General features: G+C 47.9%; 1 non-coding gene across 1 annotated transcript; it reads left to right on the plus strand.

Moving 5' to 3' along the window:
• Positions 1-3802: 3802 nt before the first annotated feature.
• LOC120858943 lies at positions 3803-3906 on the plus strand. The gene has a single exon (XR_005719973.1). It is a non-coding gene; the product is annotated as a U6 spliceosomal RNA (small nuclear RNA).
• Positions 3907-15062: the final 11156 nt, after the last annotated feature.

Genomic DNA, 15062 nt, shown 5'->3' on the forward strand with positions numbered 1-15062 from the left:
CCAGGGTGATCCCGTTTGACTAATTTCACGGTGCTGATCTCACCGGGACGCTGCTGGCTCTGCATCCCCGACCGCACTGTTGTTGCCCTCTGGGTGCCTTGTGCTCCTGGGCCCGTGAAAGAGGGCTTATGAGCATGCAGCTGTGGGGCCTGGCAGCCACAGGGACACCCCCGACCCCTCTGAAGCACAGACACCTGCAAAACCCTCTCAGCCCTGAGACGTCCTGGGATGTGGCTTCTGCACCTGTACTCCTAACACCAAGTTTACCCAGTTGATCTGGAGGCCGAGATGGAAGTTTGAGTTTGTAGAGTTTATGTTCTCTGCTGTGACCCCACCACTCCCCTGCCAGGCAAGTCTTCCCATTACACAGATGAGGAGACGGAGTGCCAAGTGACATCAGTGGAAAGGCCAAGACCCTGTTTCCAGTAGGATTGCTAAGCACCAAAGAGCCTTAGGGGGTCTTAGAAGCACTTGGATGGATGAGGGGTGGTCACTATTGTGGGTGCCTTCTAAACATGAGAGGGAAGTGACCACAGCCTCAAGAAGCTTGCACTTTAAGTTTGTTGTTGTTTTTGTGTGTGTGTTTGTTAATATTTATTTATTTATTTGACTTTAGTTGTGGCACATGGGGTCTTTACTTGTGGCATGTGGGTCTAGTTCCCTGACCAGGGATCAAACCCAAGGACTCCTTCACTGGGCACAGAGAGTTTTAGCTACTGGACTACCAGGGAAGTCCCAGTTTGTTGTTTAGTCTCTAAATCGTATCCAACTATTTGCAACCCGAGGACTGTAACCCACCAGGCTCCTCTGTCCATGGGATTCTCTACGTTTGAATACTGGAGTGGGTTGCCATTTCCTGACCCAAGAATCAAACCCACTTCTCCTGCATTGGCAAGCAGATTGTTTGTTTTTGTCTTAAGCAATATCTTTATTTTTACACAAAGCAGTACAAAATGAAACAGTTCCTCAAAGGGTGACTTGGAGCTAGAAAATCCATCCTAAGCGTAAAAGTGTTAGTTGGTAAGTCGTATCCAACTCTTCATGACCCCATGGACTGTAGCCTGCCAGGCTCCTATGTCTATAGGGTTTCCCAGGCAAGAATACTGGAGTAAGTTGCCATTTCCTTCTCCAGGCAGGTGGATCCTTTACCACTGGTCCACCTGGCAAGTGCTTATGCTTTAAGACAACAGAGCAAGGGGTGGTGGATCACCCTGAACGAATGTCAGAGTGTGAGGAGTCCTGGAGTATCATCTAGACCCTCAAAAGGGCGCAAAGAGGGGGAAGCCCTGCCCAGGTTACAGAGTGTTTGTGATGGTTGGGGTCTGAAGCCAAGTGCCTTAACTTTAGCCAACCCTAAGATGGAAATGAATCACTGCCTTTTCTTCACTGGGCTCCAGGAGCAGGGAGCAAGCAGGTTGGCAGTGTCTCTGAGAAAGGCAGTCTGTGGGGTCAGAACCTTCTGGTCAAGGTGATGTTGGGGCTTTCCCTGTGCCTGCCCCAGCACGCCCCGCTTTGGGGGGAAGGGCCAAGGGCAGCTCAGCCCCTACCCCAGCCGCCTGGGGAGGGCTTCTCCGGTAAGTGAAGGTAATTTGGCCAGACTACTGGAAACCCTAATGTGCAAGCCATGGGCTGGAAGGGTCCAGAGAACAATGTCAGCAGAGGGCAGGATGCCGTGAACGAGCCAGGCTTCCAGGCACGCTGTCGCAGTTCCTCTCTGCTGCCTGGAACACCGGGTGCAGGCGTGACCCCGAACCCCAGGCCCCAGCCTGGCTTACATGGCTCTGCCGGAAATCTGGGAGCCTTCCCTCCCCAGCTTTTTGGAAGCCGCCACCAGCCACCACACGATGGTGTAAGTCAGGAAGAAACAATCAGATCTGGGTTCAGGTCCTGAATTCAACATCCACTAGTGGAGCAGCCTTGCGCACATGGCCTCACTAGCCTCAGGCTCAGTTGTCACAGCAGCAAAACAGGGACAATGGTGGCTAGCCCTCCCTGAAGGCTAGATGTCACGTGTATCATCTCACTGAGCCCTCACAGTGAGGTAGGGACTATCATTATTGCCATTTCACAGATGAGGAAACAGGCTCAGGGAGCTTTAGTAACTCTGCATGAACAGGTGTTGGAGCTCAGATCTGAGCTCAGATATGCTTGATTCCAAAGTCTCTGGGTTCTCACCCATTAGCTTACCGCTTTCACTTTGGGGGAAAGTTTTCCCTGAGCCTCGATTGCACCATCTTCAAACTGGGGCTAAAAATAATCATCACAGAATGAGTATTAAACATGCGGGACCTGCTTGAGGGTGCTCAAGAAGTGTCCTTTGCTTTGCTTTTTCCTCTCCCCCAGCTTCCCCCAACCCTAAGCTACATGTTAAACAGGAAACACCAGGCTTCCCGAGATAGAAATAAGGACCCCAGCACCTCACCATGGGAGGGGCCTGTTACTGTGCCAGGCAGTGGGCCTTACCTTTGGCTCTGTGTCCTGGCTCTGACCCCCGCCACCACCCCCCTCCTGGTGGTGACCTCACCCTTGGAGAATGCCCACTGGAATTCACCCTGAGTCTGGTCCCCTGGCCTCCATGCCTCCGAGCCACTTCTGACCCAGCCTCTCACTCAGCCTCTAAGCCAGCCATCCACACAGCCACCAATGGGTGTGAGCCAGGATGCCGTTGCTACACAGCTGCTAGTCGGGTCCCCACCTTTGGCCAGCTTCCTGGCTGACCACAGGCGTGTAGCTGTCTGTCTCTGGCCGGCTGCCTGCCTCAGCCACCAGCAGGCAGGCGATTTGGCATGGATCCCTTCATGTCCCACGTTGCCAGGTGCACCACCCACATCTAACCCTCCCAACACCCACCTGAGGTTGCAACCATTGTTCCCATATCACATACGAGGAAACTGAGGCCCAAAGAGATGGTGTGATGTGACCAAGAACAGGGGAATGAAATGAGAGTGTGGGGGGCTGGACCCCAACCCCTCAGCCTCCCCCTTGGCCACTCTCCAATCCCCAGGGGAGTCACAGCATTCCTGTTCTCATGTCAAGACTGGGGATTTGGGGTCTCTCTCCTTCATCTGCCTTCACCACCCTGGCCCCAGGCAGGAGGCAGAGGAGTCCTTTGCTTAGGAACTACTCCTAAAGCTGCAGTATTCTCTCTAGTCCCAAAAGAGTGGCTTCACCCCCTAACCTCAGCCAGCTGGTGTATCTGGATGCCTCTCTGGGCTGCCTGATGCTAGGAATTAGGAGTCAAAACAGAGGAGGACAGAGCCTTGGCCCTCAAGAATCCTACAGCAAGCACATGGATACAATGTAAAGTATAAATGCTAGAGTAGCAACAAGTAACAAATACCATCATAATGATAAAGCAGAGAAAGAGTGGAAGCCCTGGTAAGGAGCAAGTCTGCAGGGATGGGTAATACACAGAGGGGTTTTGTTTGGGAAAACTGGATAAGAGTCAGAGGCAGGTACTGGGAAGAGTATTTCAGGCAAAGGGAATAGCATGTGCAAAGGCACAGAGATGGAAAAATAACATGACTTATCTGTCCCAGGAGGAAGGCGGGGATGCCAGAGGCTGAGTGGGGCACCACCAAGGGGGATGGAGCTAGGCTTTGAATAGGCCCTTGGAGTCAGAAAGACCTGGTTCCAGTGAAAGCCATCCCCCCCGCCCCAGCCAATCCTCATTTTTCCTCATCTCTGAAATGGGAAGATAGTATATAACTTCCTTATGGTTGAGAGATTGACATGAGACAATATATGTAATGCTGGAGCATAGCACCGTTATGTGGTAAGCATCATGTTAAAAGTGTGTAGGGTGCTCACTTCAGCAGCACATATACTAAAATTGGAATGATACAAGGATTAGCATAGCCTCTGTGCAAGCAAGACATGCAAATTTGTAAAGTGTTCCACATTTTGGAAAGAAAAAAGTTTCTAGGGCTTTCCTGGTGGTACAGTGATTAAGAATATTCCTGCCTGAGGAGGGGGGAGGAGAGGGTGAGATGTATGGAAAGAATAACATGGAAACGTACATAACCATATGTAAAATAATTTGCTGTATGGCTCAGGAAACCTAAACAGTGGCTCTGTGTCAACCTGGAGGAGTGGGATGGGGAGGGAGATGGGAGGGAAGTTCAAAAGGGAGGTGATATATGTATACCTATGGCTTATTCATGTTGTGGCTTGACAAAAAATAATAAAATTCTGTAAAGCAATTATCCTTCGATTAAAAAATGAATTAATTTTAAAAAAAAGAAAAGACTATTCCTGCCAATGCAAGGGACACAGGTTTAATCCCTGGTCCAGGAAGAACCCAGGTGCCTGGGAGTAACCATGCCCATGCACCACAACTACTGAAGCCACATGCCCGTTTCTTGCTCCACAAGAAAAGCCACCGCAATGAGAAGCCGCAAGGAAGAGAAGCCCCCACTTGCCACAGCTAGAGAAAGACCATGCCTAGCAACAAAGACCTAGTGCAGCCAAATTAAAAAAGATTTGTGCTGTTGAAGTAAGCTCAGTCCCCCAAACCAGGGATTGAAACCACGGCCCTTGCGTTGCACTGGACCACCAGGGAAGTCTTCCAAGTTTTATTTTCAGATGAAGTTACCAGTCATATTGGGTCATTTAAAGGATCATTCTTAAATGATTAAATTGGATCATTTAAATGATCATCAAAAATGATCGAATAAAGTTCATTTTAACTTAATTACCTCTGTTATCTCTTTTTCGGAGAAGGCAATGGCAACCCACTCCAGTACTCTTGCCTGGAAAATCCCATGGATGGAGGAGCCTGATGGGCTGCAGTCCATGGGGTCTCAAAGAGTCAGACATGATTGAGTTCACTTTCACACACTGGAGAAGGAAATGGCAACCCACTCCAGTGTTATTGTCTGGAGAATTCCAGGGATGGCGGAGCCTGGTGGGCTGCCGTCTATGGGGTCGCAGAGTTGGACACGGCTGAAGCGACTCAGCAGCAGCAGCAGCATCTCTTTTTGCCTTTAAAGACCCTGATGCTAGGAAAGATTGAGGGCAGGTGGAGAAGGGGACGACACAGAATGAGATGGTTGTGTTGGGTAGGTAGAGTAGGAAACAGGAGTCCAGAATGATAGTGGCTAAAAGATAAGGAAGGGAAAAGCCACTGAAAATAGAACAAAGAAAGGTCCAAGGACCGGAGTGAGGACCTCAGGTAGAACAAACAATACTCCAGGCTAGCCCAATTTACATAGGGCAGGCCTGGGAGGAGGAAAATGCATATAAAAAGAGGAGCCACAGGGCGGGGGTCTCTCCACCCCGTCCCCAGCACCACCATCACCCCCCCACCCCCCCACCCCGCCTTCTCCCACCCTACACATGAGCTCTCTCTCTCTCTCACCACTCCCTGCACGAGCTCTCTCTCTCCCTCCCTGCCCCGAACCCCGCGCGCTGGGGCGCTTCCCCACTCTCTTCTCGCCTTGAGGATGGATTTTCCTGCTATTTTCTAAATAAAATAAAGCTGTAACACGGAGCTGTAACACTGATTTGTCTAAGAGCTATAACACGGTCTGTCCAAGACCCAAGAGCTGTGCCGCGCCGAGGGCTTTAATGTCCGTCACTCCAAATCTTTGTTGTGATGAGACAGAACCGAGGAGCATACACTCGCCTGACAGCTGGATGGCATCACTGACTCGATGGACAAGCTCCGGGAGTTGGTGATGGACAGGGAAGCCTGGCGTGCTGCAGACCATGGGGTCACAAAGAATTAAAAGCAACTGAGCGAATGAACAACAACCTCTGTAAAGGCCACATCTCCAAATACAGTGACATTCTTTTTTTTTTTTTTTTCCTATGCTACATTTTTTACCAAATTCTGGGGTTCTGGGGGATTAGGGCTTCAACAGATGAATTTGAGGAGACACAGATTAGGCCATAACAGCCTGTTCCGGAGTGTAACAATAGTGGCTAACACAGGGGTTCCAGGCATTGCTTGTTTAGATACTCTGTATTAACTCCTTCAATACACACATAACCCTAGCAGGTAGGTCCTATTGTGATGTCTAGTTTATGGATGAGAAAACCGAAGCTCAGAGAAGTTTAGTGACAGCCTCAGGTCACACAGCTGGGAAGAGGCAGAGACAGGATATGGACCAGACAGTCTGATCCCCCAGGGTCCCGCTCTCCCCTCTTCTAGCCTTCCCACCATCCCACAGCAGTGGCTCTCTGCATCCCCACGACCACCCTTCAGGATGTCCTGGACTGGGGGTCGGCTCAGCTAGGATCATACCCTTAACTTTTCCCTCACTGTCCAACATTTAGGTACTTGTTACTTAACTTTTTTAATCCATTATTACAAGGCCGGAATGAACAAGTTCAGACACAGAGCTTATTTCTTCTTTAGGATTTTATAGATGTGTGACTCCCAGGTCAAAGGGAGTATTTTATGATGATTGAGAGCCTCAGAGAAGTGTTCCTGGGCCTGAAACCTGAGCTGGAGCCGAGCACCTGCACCACCCACCTACTTGGCAGTAGGGGAGACTGAGATGCAGGAATGCCATCAGACCTGCCCCACTTCAGCCACCATTTAGTCCCTGCCACTTTTGCCTTAGAAAGTTCCAGACCCCCCAAATTCTGGCATTTCTGACACTTTCCAAGTCCAAAGTAACAAAGTTGTTTGTTCTTTTTTTTTTTTTTGGCTGAGCTGTGCTGCATATGAGATCTTAGGGATCAAACGCTTAGCCCGTGCTTTGGGATTGCAGAGTTTTAACCATTTTTATAAAGATCTGCTGATGGTCATGGGTCTGGGATGGGACCTGGGATGTGCATTTTTAAAGCTCTTGTAATTCAGATGCAGAGGACCTGGTCTAGGCTTTGAAAAAACACGGTTCTGAGGATCAAAGCCCTCTTTAAGCCACTCCTAGCTCCTAGCTAGTCTCCTAGCTGCTCCTAGCTAGGCTCCTAGCTGCTGCTAGCTCAGCTCTTCCTTGAACTGACTTCCATGGGGCCAAGAACAGACGAGGACTCTGCCAAGATGACTGAGCGAAGGAATGACTGGAGCATGTAACCTACCAGGGGGTTGTTCCACGCCTCACCTCATGCCTGGTCTTGTCCTCATCCTTATCCCAGCTCCCAGACCTCATTACACCTTATGGCTCAGCTGGTAAAGAATCTGCCTGTAATGAGGGAGACCTGGGTTAGATCCCTGGATTGGGAAGATCGCCTGGAGAAGGGAAAGGCAACCCATTCCAGTATTCTGGCCTGGAGAATTCCATGGACTGTATAGACCATTGGGTCGCAAAGAGTCAGACATGACTGAGCAACTTTCACTTTCAGGGCTAAAAAACCCACCTGCCAATGCAAGATACGTGAGATATGCCGGTTCGATCCCTGGGTCAGGAAAATCTCCTGGAGAAGGGCATGGCAATCCATTCCAGTATTCTTGCTTGGAGAATTCCATGGACAGAAGAGCCTGGTGGGCTATAGTCCATAGAGTTGCATGAGTCAGACATGACTGAAGTGACTTAGCATGCATGCATGCTCTCTCCTCACATAGAGGGCTTGGCTGAACCCCAACACCTTTGCCACTTCCCCTATGACTTTGGGCACCTCTCTGTGTCCCTGGGCAACCAAGTACTTCCCCTTTTGAGATGGATGTATTAGGTACTCTCATATTATTTCCTGCATTAATCATTTCCATCTCACAGGGAACCTAAAACCTATTGGTGTCATTTCGGGGGTAGGGGGACAAAGAGCTCCTTTATGTCAGCATGGAGGAGAACTCAGTGAGAACAAAGTGGTAGAAAAGCATGCTAAGTCACTTCAGTTGTGTCCGACTCAGCATCCCTGTGGACTGTAGCCCGCCAGGCTTCTCTGTCCATGGACTTCTGTAGGCAAGAATACTGGAGTAGGTTGCCATTTCCTCCTCCAGGGAATCTTCTCTACTCAGGGATCAAACCCACGTCTCTTAAGTCTCCCACATTGGCAGGCAGGTTCTTTAAAAGTGGTAAATAAGAAGTGATTTTATTAGAATAGGATGCTTGTGAGATTTACAAGTGGGCAGGTGAGAAATGCCACACCCAGAGAACTTAGTGGGCTACAGTTATATAATCAAAGAAAAAGTGGGGAGGAGGAGAAAATCTTCTTTGTCTTTTCTGAGTAGACATCATATTTCCATCATCAGTTCCTCCTCCAGATTGAGCAGGGGAGTTTTTGGTCCCTGCATGATCAAGCTAGGTCCATAAACTATTGTTTTTTATGCATGTAGAGAGAGCGTCCTAGGAATCATTAACTCACTGAGCTCACTGGGCAGGGTGTGGGTCTCCTGCCACCATTGTTTTATTGTTCTGGGGCACATCCCGTGCTTCTGTTGCATGCTTTTGTTGTTAAGCAAGCCTGCTTGATTTTGTGGTTAAGCAAACCTGCTTTCTTGAGTAATCATTAACTTACAGGGGTCTGTCATATTTTTCTATTTACAATTCCCTAGTGGGATTAACTATTTAATCACCCCCTTTGTTCTTTCATTTTGTCCCTATCAAACCTGTGATGCTGAAATAAAGGGAGGAAGCTACCAAAGCTGGGCCAGGAGAGGGAGACGGAAACCAGAGAGGGTGTGGGCCTTGCCTGGGGTGAACCAGCAAGAGAAGAGAGTCCTGAGCTGGCTCTGGGTTCTCACTGCTGGTTATTTTTTAAAAGTTTTATTTATTTATCTGACTACGCTGGGTTCTTAGTTGCAGCATGTGGGATCTTAGTTCTCTGAGCAGGAATTCAACCCAAGCCCCTGCATTGAAAGCACAGAGTCTTAACCACTGGGCCACCAGGGAAATCCCCCGACCAACCCACACTACCTGTTTTGAGGCTGCCCTTGACTGAGGTTGATAGGGAGATTGATGGGGAGAGAGTATTTCTATAAGAGGGGAGGGAAGAAGGAACTAGTGCCCCTGGGGGTGCCTTCTCCATGTCCAGTCTCCCCCTGCAAAAGGCCTTGCCTCCCATGCCCACATTTGCTTGAACTGCTGAGCACTACATGGCTGAGGGAAGGAGGGGGGCTTCACGGTAGCTGCAAGTGAGGGACTGGCTGCCTAGCGGGCCTGGTTGGTGTTCGTTCAGGCCTTAGCTCTGATCACCCAGCCACAGCCAGGCCAACGTCAGGGCTGCAGCTCTCAGGCCCACAAGAGTGGGTGTCTCCTCAGCAAGGGGGAGGCACACAGGCTGTGTGGGGCCAGCCCAGGCCCTCCCTGTCCTGGCGCTGGCCCCAGGGCCTCTGGGGAACCAGCAGAGAATAGCTCCCCAGGACAGTGGCCCCAGAGGATGAGGCCAGCAGGGGCTGGGGCAGCCTGGGAAGATGAGTCTGTCTGCACATGAAGCCAGGGCCATGCCCTCACTGTGTTCGGGAGGGCTTGGCCTCTGATGCCTCTTCTCTAGAGGCTGCAGTTCCCAGAACCTCACTGGCCTTGAGTCATTGACCTTGGGGCAGGAAGGCCCTCAGAGAGACCAGCTCTCACTCCCTGGTTAGTGGAGGGGGAGGGGGAGGGGAGGAAGACAGGGTGGGAGCCAAAGGGCAGCTGGGGAGGTGGCTCTTCAGAGGCCCTTTTCCAGCTGGCCAGCCACCAGACCAATGCCACATGTCCATGCTCCATCTCCCCCAGCAGCCTGAGAGCATAGAGGGTGGGGCTGGCCGACTTGTCTGGTCCCCAGAGTGGCCATGAGTCTGTCAAAGGTGAAGGCGTGCATGAGTCTGTACATGCCCCAGCATTATGCTCTGAGTCTGATTTTGAGGTAAGAAAGAGTAAGAGGCCTACCCAGGTGGCTCAGTGGTAAAGACACCACCTGCCAGCGCAGGAGACACAGGTTCGATCCCTGATCCGGGTGGATCCCACATGCCACAGAGCAACTAAGCCCATGCGCCACAACAATCGAGACTGCGCTTTAGAGCCTGGGAGTGGCCACTGCTGAAGCCTGTGGTCCCTAGAGTCCATGCTCCACAACGAGAAAAACCACCGTGATGAGAAGCCCACACTGCAGCTAGAGAGCAGCCCCCTCTCAAAACTGGAGGAAAGCCCACGCATGAATGAAGACCCAGCACAGCCAGAAATAAATAAAATTATTTAAAAGAAAGGAAGAGTAAGAGGGAGAATGAAGGGCTTCCCTGGTGGCTCAGAGGTTAAAGCGTCTGCCTGGAATGCAGGAGACCCGGGTTTGATCCCTGGGTCGGGAAGATCCCTCTGGAGAAGGAAATGGCAACCCACTCCAGTACTCTTGCCTGGAGAATCCCATGGAGGGAGGAGCCTAGTAGGCTACAGTCCATGGGGTTGCAAAGAGTCGGACACGACTGAGCGACTTCACTTTCACTTTCAGACCCTCTGGACAGGAGGGCACTGTCTTCTCTTCAGGAAACTCACTAAAAAACTTGGGGACAATGACATGGTCCCAGGGGAGGGCAGTGGTGGGGGTCCTCAGCGACTAGGGTTTGGAACTTGATGTGGGGTGACCAACCATTCTAGTTTGCCTGAGACTTAAGGGAGTCCCTGGGACATAGGATTTTGAGTGCTAAAAGGGGATAAGTCTTAACTCTGCCACTCACTGTGTCATTTCACTTCTGCATGCCTCAGAGGTTCACCTGGACCATGGGATCAATAGCTCTCCTGGGGTGCCCTGAATCTTAGGGTAAGGGTTGTGGAGGGAAAGTTAGAAGATAATATCTCCTAGCAACTACATGCATGCAAAGTCACTTCAGATGTGTCCGACTCTTTGCAACCCTGTGGCCTGTCAGGTTCCTCTGTCCATGGGATTCTCCAGGCAAGAATACTGGAGTGTGTTGCATGCCCTCCTCCAGGGGATCTTCCTGACCCAGGGATTGAACCTGCATCTCTTATGTCTCCTGCATTGCAGGCTTTACCACTAGCACCACCTGGGAAGCCCTCTCCCAGTATAAGGGAAGTCTACTTTCTCATTGTGAGAGGTGGCCATTCTGGTGAGGGACCACCTCCTCCCCTCCCTCCACTACCTGAAATTCACTCACTCACCACCAAGTACAGAAAATCAGCAGCTACTCTGTGCCAGGCACAGGTACCCATGGGGAGAGAAGGAAAAGCCCAGCCCTCAGGGAACTCAGAGTGCGTGTACGGATATTTAGAACAGTCAGGTGAATCTGGTTCCTCACACTGGTCTTGATCATGGTACGGACATTATCTCACACATGATAACATAGTGAGGTGGGCATTATTTTTTCTGCATTTTGCAGATGAAGAAATTGCAGCTCAGAAAGATTAAGTAATCAGCAGAGAAGTCACAGGAAGGACACTAAGAGGTAACTTTTTTCAGGATGAGCATATGTCTGAATGTGTGCGAGGGAAGGCTTTCTAGGAAGAAAGCATGGGACACCGTTGATGCTTCTAGAGAAAAGCCCTGTGTGCTAATCTTGAGAGGGTTGACACTGTAGGGATGAAATATTTTTCATTTCTTTCTTCTTAGTTTGTTTGGCTAGTATATTGACAAAAGATAGCTTAACAGGAGAAAAACAAACAAAAGTTTAATAATATATGTACCTTCTGTTGTATATGGGAGATTCCCACGAAACTGAGTAACTCTCAGAAATAGCCAAAAGCATCAGCTTAAATATCATCTTCAGCTCAGGCAAAAGAAGATATTGCGGGGCTGGCCGGACAGACTGACATTTGTCTGCAATGCCAGAGGCGCAGGCCTGGAAGCAAATGTCCTGGTTCTACTACCAGTAGCTGCTGGTCACGGCTCTCTACATGCTGGAGCCCTGGGAGCGGACTGTGTTCAATTCCATGCTGGTGCTCATTGTGGGGATGGCACTGCACACAGGATATGTGGTCATGCCTCAGCAAATCATGGCGATGCTGGACTGCTTAAAAACTGTTCAGTGACCAGGATGTAACTGAAATCAAGAGGTTCCTTAGGGAAGAGTCACCATCTGAAGTTGGAATGGGACTTCATCAGATGTCATAAGAAACTCTACTAGACATCAACATAACTAATCCTATGAATATAAAGACCAAAATTCATGAGTAGAACAAGAAAACAATTCTTACTCATGTGTTGTGTCTTTTATTTTTAAAGCAAGCTCTTGTAGCTTTTGTATATTTTAATATTGTAGTCATTTGTATTTTGATATCAGTATTTTCTTAACCTTTGTGACTGTTTCAGTATTACTCAGTGAAAGCTTTTCTTTTCTTTTTTTTTTTTTTTGAAAGCTTTTCTTAATGTAACTTTGAGTACATTTTAAGTGCCTTCTATTTCTAATACCGAAGTCATTAGTTGGGCTTCATCATTCTTGCTATGATGTGGCATATACATCTGCCTGGAGATATTTCTACTCTTGACCAAATTTTTGTAAGAAAAAATTCAAGATTTTGGGTAGGGGGCTGAGGAGGGAGAATATTTAATTGAGAACGATTTACAAAACATTTTTCTGTAAGTTTGAACTCAGGAGTACAGTTTTAGCTAAGGCAATGGCACCCCACTCCAGTACTCTTGCCTGGAAAATCCCATGGATGGAGGAGCTTGGAAGGCTGCAGTCTACGGGGTCGCTGAAGTTCAGACATGACTGAGTGACTTCATTCACTTTTCACTTTCATGCATTGGAGAAGGAAATGGCAACCCACTCCAGTGTTCTTGCCTGGAGAATCCCAGGGACTGGGGAGCCTGGTGGGCTGCTGTCTATGGGGTTGCACAGAGTCGGACACGACTGAAGTGACTTAGCAGCAGCAGCACTGTACTTGTATCACCATTTGCTTTAAAACTATTAAAGTGCTTCTTAACAATGAAAAAAGAAAGATCTTGCTAAAGTTAAAATAAGGAACACTTCACCTTTTAAATATTTAATTCTTTGTGGACTCACTTCCAAAAAACTTTGGTGATGATTCTTACAACAAATGGTGGTTAAGAAGCATTATTAGAAAGTGCTTATATACTGTAGTCTTTAATAGAAGGTAAATCAGTTTCATCTCAGGGCCATTAGTAACAATGTACTTCCTTAAATTTAATTTCATGATCGTAATGGGTGCTACAAATGACCTGGTCTTAATGACACAGATCATCACAATGGCGTGATCATTCACCTAGAGCCAGACATTCTGGAACGTGAAGTCAAGTGGGCCGTAGGAAGCATTACTATGAACAAAACTGGTGGAGGTGATGGAATTCCAGATGAGCTATTTCAAATCCTAAAACATGATGCTGTGAAAGTGCTGCACTCAATATGTCAGCAAATTGGAAAACTCAGCAGTGACCACAGGCCTGGAAAGGGTCTGTTTTCCTTCCAATCCCAAAGAAAGGCAATGCCAAAGAATGTTCAAACTACCATACAATTGTGTTCATTTCACATGCTAGCAAAGTTATGCTCAAAATTCTTCAAGTTAGGCTTCAGGAGTATGTGAACCGAGAACTTCCAGATGTACAAGCTGGATTTAGAAAAGGCAGAGGAACCAGAGATCAAATTGCCCACATTCTTTGGATCATAGCAAAAGCAAGGAAATTCCAGAAAAAAAAAATTACTCTTGTTTCATTGACCATGCTAAAGCCTTTGACTGTGTGGATCACAATAAACTGTGGAAAATTCTTAAAGAAATGGAAATACCAAACCACCTTATCTTTCTCCTGAGAAGCATGTATGCGGTCAAGAAGCAACAGTTAGGGTTGGACATGGAACAATGGACTAGTTCAAAATTGGGAAAAGATTACCTCAAGGCTGTATATTGTCACCCTGCTTATTTAACTTTTATGTAGAGTACATCATGAGAAATGCCAGGCTAGATAAATCACAAGCTAGAATCAAGATTGCCAGGAGAAATATGAACAACCTCAGATATGTAGATGATATCATTCTAATGGCAGAAAGTGAAGAGGAACTAAAAGCTTCTTGATGAGGATGAAAGAGGAGAGTTAAAAAGCTTGTTTGAAAGTCAACATTCAAAAAACTAAGATCATGGCATCTGGTCCCATCACTTCATGGCAAATGGAAGAGGAAAAAGTGGAAGCAGTGACAGATTTTATTTTCTTGGGCTCCAAAATCACTGCAGACAGTGACTGCAACCATGAAATGAAAGGATCCTTGTTCCTTGGAAGGAAAGCTATGACAAAGACCTAGATAGCATATTAAAAAAAACAGAGATATCACTTTGCTGACAAAGGTGCCTATAGTTAAGTTATGGTTTTTCCAGTAATCATGTATGGATGTGAGAGTTGGACCATAGAGAAAGCCAAGCACCAAGACTTGATGCTTTTGAATTGTGGTGCTAAGAGAAGACTCTCGAGAGTTCCTTGGATTACAAGGAGATCAAACCGGTCAATCCTAAAGGAAATCAATCCTGGATACTCATTGGAGGGACAGATGCTTAAGCTGAAGCTCCAGTGCTTTGGCCACCTGATGGGAAGCTCAGACTCATTAGGAAAGACTCTGATGCTGGCAAAGATCGAAGGTAAAAGATGAAGGGGGCAGCAAGGGATGAGATGATTAGATAGCATCACTGACTCAAAAGACAAGAACTTGAGCAAACTCAGGGAGATAGTGAAGGACAGGGAAGCCTGGTGTGCTTCAGTTCATGGGATTTCAAAGGGTCAGACATGACTGAGTGACTGAACAACAACTTCCTTAAATTTAGTTCTGTGATGGTAATGGGTGCTGCAACTGTGATTGTATATTGCAGTATTATGAGGTGAATTATTACAGACCATAACAAAAAGAAATCTAAACTTGGTTAAAATGCTCTCACCCTTTGTATTGTTTGGCTTCCCTGGTGGCTCAGACGGTAAAGCGTCTGCCTGCAATGCAGGAGACCCAGGTTTGATTCCTGTGTCGGGAAGATCCCCTGGAGAAGGAAATGGCAATCCATTCCAGCACTCTTGCCTGGAAAATCCCATGGACGGAGAAGCCTGATAGGCTACAGTCCATGGGGTCGCAAAGAGTCGGACACGACTGAGCAACTTCACAACTTCACTTTGTATTGTTTATTTTTTTCAGATTTTTATTCCTTATGTGTAAAATAGCTACCTATTTCTTTGGTGTAAACTCATTAAATTAAATAAAAAGGATGTTGGGACTAGAGAGTCACTTCTGAAAGTTTACCAGGAAAAGCACA

Source organism: Oryx dammah, unplaced genomic scaffold (genome assembly GCF_014754425.2).
Source record: "Oryx dammah isolate SB20612 unplaced genomic scaffold, SCBI_Odam_1.1 HiC_scaffold_29, whole genome shotgun sequence".
Lineage (NCBI taxonomy): Eukaryota > Metazoa > Chordata > Mammalia > Artiodactyla > Bovidae > Oryx > Oryx dammah.